Source organism: Chlorocebus sabaeus, chromosome 1 (assembly GCF_047675955.1).
Source record: "Chlorocebus sabaeus isolate Y175 chromosome 1, mChlSab1.0.hap1, whole genome shotgun sequence".
Classification (NCBI taxonomy): domain Eukaryota; kingdom Metazoa; phylum Chordata; class Mammalia; order Primates; family Cercopithecidae; genus Chlorocebus; species Chlorocebus sabaeus.
Genome location: NC_132904.1, coordinates 21,594,176 through 21,600,284, shown reverse-complemented (window position 1 = coordinate 21,600,284; position 6,109 = coordinate 21,594,176).

Genomic DNA, 6,109 nt, shown 5'->3' with positions numbered 1-6,109 from the left:
GAGAGTTATTGTTTAATGGGTAGAGTCTGTTTGGGATGAAGACTTCTGAAAATGATAGTGGTGACAGCTGTACAATATTGTGAATGTGCTTAATACCACTGGATTGTACATTTTAAAATGATATTGTTATGTATATTTTACACACGCATTGTATTTATGTGCATGCACCTATACATATATATAACCACTTAAAGCCCAGCTTAGTATTCTAGAGTTTCTAGTATGAATAACAAGGCTTAGCCAGGAGTAGGTGTACAGGGACTGTTTAGTGAATGGCTCTGTGCCAGAGGTCAGATCTCTATCCCAGAACACAAGTCCAGGCTCTCAGAATAAGGAAGGATCAGATTGGATCAGATTACCCTAGAAATGATGTCATTTGATCAAGCCTCCCAGCCACTGTTCAAATCTTAGGCAGTGCTACAAATTTAAAAACACAGAGGTGCCAGGTGAGTCCTATAAGAGAGGGAAGAGACCCTAGAAGAGAGCATAAGACACAGCTACATGAAAAATGAGTTCTATCTTCAAAGAGTGGCCACAGCTCAGCTCCATTATTGATATAATGTAGGTTCAGTGTGGCCAGATCTTCAAATTCTGCAAAAACAAACAAGTCCAAAATCTAGAATTTTAAAGCAAAAAATCTAATCTGTTGGCGAATCATTAAAATCTTTTAAAAAATACATTGCAGTCCAACCAGCCGGGTGCAGTGGCTCACTCCTGTAATCCCAGCACTTTGGGAGGCTGAGGCGAGCAGATCACGAGGTCAGGAGATCGAGACCATTCTGGCTAACATGGTGAAACCCCATCTCTACTAAAAATACAAAAAAAAAAAAAAAAAATACCGGGCGTGGTTGCACGTGCCTGTAGTCCCAGCTACTCAGGAGGCTGAAGCAGGAGAATCATTTGAACCTGGAGGTGGAGGTTGCAGTGAGTCAAGATCGGGCCACTGCACTCCAGCCTGGGCAACAGAGCAAGACTCTGTCTCTAAAAAAAAAAAAAAAAAAAAAAAATATATATATATATATATAGCAGTCCAAACCAAACACCTTTGCAGGCGAGAACCAACCCATAGACTACCTCTTTATAAACTCTGTTCTTCTAGATAATATGAATGTCCAGGGTTTGCCTAAATGCTTCTGATGACAGAGGAGCTCATTACTAATATTTTGATAAATGCTAATTCTTCTTTTTTTTCTTTTTTGAGACAGGGTCTTATAGGGTCTTACTCTGTCGCCCAGGCTGGAGTGCAGTGGTGTGATCACAGCTCACTGCAGCCTTGACCTCCTGCTGGGCTCAAGCGATCCTCTCACCTCAGCCTCCCAAACAGCTGGGACCACAGGCAGGTGACACCACACCCAACTAATTTTTGCGCTTTTGTAGAGACAAGGTTTCACCATGTTGCCCACGCTGGTCTCAAACTCCTGAGCTCAAATGATCTGCCGGCTTTGGCCTCCCAAAGGGCTGAGATTATGGGCATTAGCCACCACACCTGGCCAATAAACATTAATTTTTAGGAGGATCTTGTCATAAATAAAAAACTACCTTCTTGCAACTTCCTCTCGCTGTGTTCCTATACCCCCCAACATCCACCTGTCATCCTAAACAAGACAGCAGTTACATCCCTGTGTGGTAAGTGCCATTTTCCTCCCTGGAGTCTGAGTTATTTGAGGACAGTGGTTAGTCTTTCATCTCAAAGTAAGGATAATAATAGCCAACATTTATTGAGCACCTATGTGCCAGACACTATTCTAAGCACTTTACAAGCATTAACTCATTTACCCCTTATGAGAGCCCTATGAGAGAGGTCCTATTACAACCTATTTCATAGACAAGAGGACAATGGACAAGAGACGCTAAATAGGTTGTTCAAGGTCACACACCTAGTAAGCAGCAGAGCCAGAATTGGACACAGACACTCTGGCTCAAAGGTGATGCTCATAACACTGTGGTACTTATGGGGACTATCACACTCATTCAATCATTGTTTGTTGATGTAAAATTAAGGGAAACAATACCAGTTCTTTCTTCTGGAACCACAAAACGAACAGGTTTTCACAACACCAACGTTAGAGATGGATTCCACCATACGAAAACATGTAAAAATGAGAAAGGAGAAAGGATGGCCTTTAACAGTAGTCATGAAACATCAAGTTAGACACTAAGGAGAGTGTCCTGATGTTGACGGCTTTGAGCCACTGGAATAGAGAATATAAAGTTGTTCTTTCTTGCTTTGGAGATCCATTTACCTGAAGCTGTCCAGAGGCACGCATTACAAAGAAATGTGGGGCCAGGCATGGTGGCTCCCACTTGTAATCCCAGAGCTTAGGATGGCGGAAACAGGAAAATCACTTGAGGCCAGAAGTTCAAAAACAGCCTAGGCAACATACCAAGACCCCTGTCTCTACAAAAAAAAAAAAAACACATTAAAAATTAGCCAGCTGTGGTGGCACATGCCTGTAGGCCTAGCTACTCAGAAGGCTGAGGTGGGAGAATGGCTTCAGCCCAGGAGTTCACGGCTACAACGAGCTATGATCACATCACTGCATTCCAGCCTGGGTGACAGAGCAAGACCCTGTCTCCAAGAAAAAAAGAAAAAGAAAGCAATGCGACTGCTGAGAAGCTGGCCTTCTAATTCCTACTCCTCATGGATTCCCCCAGGGAGCCTAGAACAGTGGTCTTCTGAGCATATGACTTGTTAGTCTCATGATGTGTTGTATCACAGATCAAGGTAATTGGGGGCAAAGAGACCAGATTCACAGGTAAAACCCTGTATTCTAAAATATAACTACATATTGGCTGGGCATGCCGGCTCATGTCTGTAATCCCAGCACTTTGGGAGACCAAGGTGGGAGGATTGCTTGAGGCCAGGAGTTGAAGGCTGCAGTGAGCTGTGATCATGCCATTGCACTGCAGTCTGGGTGACAAAGAAAGACTCCATATCAAAAACAAACAAACAAACAAACAACAAAAAAACCCTACATATGGTCAGAATTTGACATAGAGTATCTTAGAGTGGGAAGGAGCTCAAGAAGTAATCTCATCTTATCCAGTCTCCCATATACAGGAAGAATGCCTTCCAATACATTCTAGACAGGTAGATGTTCACTTCTTATCAACACCCACCAACCACAGCTCTTGAACCAGCCTGCACAGCTTCAAAGAGAAGTGAATCACAGAGAGCTGGTGCAGGGAGGAAGCCTGAAGGCTGGGGTCAGTGTAGGGGGAAATTAGGGCGGACAAAAGAACTTGATATGCGATTTACTCAGCAGAGCCTTTTTATGCATGTCTACATGGACAATTGTGAATAAAGCCAAAGGCAGATGGAGTTTGAGAAATTCATATTAGCCCATTCCAATCATTTGCTGATCTCACTTTTAGTGACCCTGTGATAAACTGGATTATTTTTCAGTATATTTCTCAGCCCCATGGGTGTTGGGCTTGTCCATGTAACTTGTTTGGGCCAAAAGAATGTGGCCAGAGCTAACCGTGTAACAGTTCTGAGTCTACGCTTTCAGACATCTGGTGTGTTTCTGCTCCCTCCTGTGTTCTCCTGCCATTCATGCCATCCCCAGGTGGCCTCATTTTTAAAGAGGATGAGAGAAAATGGACTAGACCTGAACCCAGCCCACATCCTGGGACCAAGTTTAGCTAGCATGCCTCCTGAAGCAGAGATGCCCAAACCACCCCCACAAACACATGAGTGAGAAAATAATTGATGCTTATTATTGTAAGCCACGGAGCCTTGGGGCAATTTGTTATGTAGCGTTACTGTAGCAACAGCTGACTAGCACAGACTTGTCAGTGAATTGGACATCTGCTGTTTTTGTCCCTCATCTTCCATGCACTTTTCCTCTCTTCGCCACCCCTGGATGCCCTCTGGAAACCACCTCCTCTCAATCTCTCAGTCCCTTACTTTGGGTAGGGCTTCACCCCAGGCTCAGGGCCTTAGAACTAAGTTTATGGAGCACCACAGTCCCCTGACCAACACAGCTGGTTCAGGAGAGACCCAGGCACAAAGAAATTGTTGCCAGGGATGCTGGAAAAGGCACAGACTCTCCTAGTGGACTTGAATCCAGGAGGGTGTAAGATTGGAAGTTCTGCAACTATCTTACAACCAGACAGAAAGCGTCTACCTGGGAAGGGAGCCTGCCAAGAAGAAAGCAGAACCTAGATATAGAGAGAAAGAGAAAAACCAGGTGCCTATTTTAAGTTCCTATATGAAGCCATGTCTGAAGCTAACTCTGCCCGATGAATTTCACAGTTGTGTGACCTGAAGAAAAAAAAATTTACCTTAACTTAAGCCAGTTAGACTGGACTTTTAGTCACCTGAGGCTGAAAGATCCCCGACTTTCTTAAAATGCTTGCCTTTCAACTAACCAACCCATTAAGAAATCTTTCTGGGGCAACTATGGTACTCAGAGAACCAGGGTATACAGAGCCTGGCCCTTAAAATATAATAAAGGAAAAGCCTAACAACTATAAAAAGGCTTAACTAACAGTCCAGGAATCAATAACATATTTGTTCTCACTTAGCAGCACTTGAGGGGATGGTCTGCCACCATGGTTTCTGATATGGTTTGGCTGTGTCCCCACCCAAATCTCATCTTGAATTGTAGTTCCCATAATCCCCATGGTCTTGGGAGGGACTCAATGAGAGGTAATTGAATCAAGGGAGTGATTACCTCCAGGCTGTTCTCATGATTGTGAGTGAGTTCTCACGAGATCTGATGGCTTTATAAGGGGCTTTCACCGCCTTTGCTCTGAGCTTCTTGTTGCTGCCATGTGAAGAAGGACATGCTTACTTCCCCTTCGGCCATGGTTGTAAACTTCTTGAATCCTCCCTGGCCCTGCAGAACTGTGAGTCAAATTAACCTCTTTTCTTTATAAATTACCCAGTCTTGGGTATTTCTTCATAGCAGCGTGAGAATGGACTAATACAACATCTTGGCCAAGAGGTGCCCCTCTTTTGATACCTAAAGCAGGACAAAAAGTGAAGGAAGAGGGTCTGAATTAGGTCTTTCTTGACAAGGCTCACTGGGAAAGACAGGTTGGGTTGCGGAGACCCAGGCAGCCATCAGAACTGTCTGGAGATATCCCCTCAAAGATCTCCATGAAGATGGGTTGACATCTTAGAACACTTGACACCTGCTGCAGTCACTCCCATATTCCCCAGTCCCCATACGTAGCCCTCCAAACCCAATACTGGCAAGTCTCTAAGGCCTCAAGGATTAGAATATCAAGGGAACCTGTTAATTATTTTGTCCTTTAAAAAATTATCTCCACCACAGATATTCCAGCATTCATGGAGGACAAGCCTTTTGGGGTAACTCGGGTCCATTTTCTCTGGGAAGAAGTACAACAACCAGCATCCTCTCCCTGTGACAACCCTCGAAACAGGGCCAAGGGCAAGTTCTTAAAAAGGGATTCAAACATGGCAGGGGAGGGTGGATAAAGAACGTTTCCCTACACTATATGGACTTCCGGGGGATGACTGGCTTGTCTTGAATGTAAAGGTTCCCTCTGCAGCAATATCCTCCCTGCTTCGTCTGCTTTTCTGCTCCAGTTCTAATCTGCTTTTGCAAACAGTCCAAGCATCACTTCCTCCGAGATGCTGTGGTGGGCTGTATTACGGGCCAAGATATTAGCCACCCCTCCCCGCTGGCCTGACCCTGTGGAAGGATTACACTTCCTGCTCCATTTACAGCAGACCTAATCACATGACTTGCTTGGCCAATGAAACCTGAGAGGAGTGACACACGCCACTTTGTAGCAGAAGCCATTGCTTGGCTCTGCCATTTCCATTTTCCCTCTGCCGAGAGACCATGGAGGAACTACACCTTTCCCCTCAGTTCCAGAATGAAGAGAGTTTAAGGCAGAACCTCAGGAGACCTCTGGTGGACAAGAATGTGAGAAAGATCAAAGTTTTATTGGTTTTTAGCCACTGAGATGTTAGAGTCGTTTGTTACTGCAGCACCCTGTAGCCCACGCTGACTGACAGACTAACCTGGGTGGATTTCAGCAGCTTCTTCCCTTACGTTCTCATTGCACCTCATGTGCAATCCAGTTATACCAATTATCTCATTGTGATATAATCATTTACTGTTTTCTCCCC